We start from the raw sequence: 1,394 nt of genomic DNA, 5'->3' as shown, positions 1-1,394 counted from the left end.
AAGGGCGCTTGCTGTCCAGGTGGAGAAGTCCTGATCAATGCCTCAGCTTAATCATCAGCATCTCTTTAGTATTAATTGTGTTGACTAGTGTCCTCCTCAGTACTCTGTTTTATCATATTTATTAAATTCTTAAAATATGAAAAAGCACAATACTAGGTACGAAGAAATGGTATCGATTGAAGTAGAGTCTTTGCCCTCAAGGAGGTCAGGATCTAGCAAAAGCAAGAGACATACAAACAACTAATAACAGCACAAAATACTAAGGCTATAAACAATGCATGTGCAAAGTGCTACAGGAATATAATGTTTTTCTAGGTAAAGTTGAGTATGAAAGAGTGAGTAAGATTTTTGTAGGTTGGGGTAGAAAAGGTTTTGTAAGTAGGATAAACACATAACCAAAAGAATGCCAAGATGGGAAGGACATTGTGGGTTCAAAGGTTGAGAAAAAAAGTTTGCTAGGTGCAATGGTAGAGGGACAAGGCAAGTTCAGCTATATATTTTGTGGAGCCTTGCACAAACCGAAATGCCCTTAGTTCAAGAAGCAAGAGAAAAAGTACAGATAAAGGTACAAAAATATAAAGCTTTTCTTTTAAAAAAGAAAGTAATGGAGTAATAGTGATATATGACTAACATATGCTTATAAATTGCAAAGATAATTATATTTTCAATGTCATGGTTTTATGTAATACGATCAATAATAATACTTTATTAATGTGATATCTTGGCTTCTGGTTCTTTTTCTTCAAATTCACTTACAAGGAAAAAAATAAGTTATACTTTTAGGAACTTAATTTTCTAACAATATAAAAGCAATGTCAGTGGTTCATAGCTAATATAAGATCACAAAGAACTCGATAATTTTTAATTTTCAGAACACTTTCTGCTGATGCAAATTTTCTAGAATTGTTAAGGATATTTTATAGGCTGTGACATTTCTTATAAATTATTTTATAATATAAATTTTTGCACATATACTGCTGATGACTACTGCAGAATATTTTTTAAAGATTTTACTTTTCATACAAAAATTTATTTTATTTTTTATGCCTAGAGCACCTGGTCTCCCTAGGTGGTCTCCCATCCAAGTACTAACCAGGCCCGACCCCGCTTAGCTTCTGAGCCCAGACAGAATCAGGCTTGTTCAGGGTGGCATAGCCGTAGATATTTAATTGTAAATTTATATAATGATATTCTAATGTTTACACTGAAACTTGTGTGGAAGTTGTATAAGAAACAAAATGTAGCTTCATGATTTACATATAATTCAATATACCTGTTTATGCATTCCATCTCTCTGTCTTCAATTTCAATGAAAACTTTGATCTTAAAAATGTTCTTATTTCATTAACCAATGTCACCATAAAATTAATTAATTTTTAAAAAGTCTCCTTATT

At 31.9% G+C, this 1,394-nt stretch overlaps 1 pseudogene; it reads right to left on the bottom strand.

Annotated features, from left to right (window-relative positions):
• Positions 1–1,044: 1,044 nt before the first annotated feature.
• LOC111734775 lies at positions 1,045–1,163 on the bottom strand (annotated as a pseudogene).
• Between the last annotated feature and the right edge of the window lie 231 nt (positions 1,164–1,394).

This window comes from Pteropus vampyrus, unplaced genomic scaffold (genome assembly GCF_000151845.1).
Source record: "Pteropus vampyrus isolate Shadow unplaced genomic scaffold, Pvam_2.0 Scaffold5707, whole genome shotgun sequence".
Classification (NCBI taxonomy): Eukaryota; Metazoa; Chordata; class Mammalia; order Chiroptera; family Pteropodidae; genus Pteropus; species Pteropus vampyrus.
This window is presented reverse-complemented; position numbering and strand designations above follow the sequence as displayed.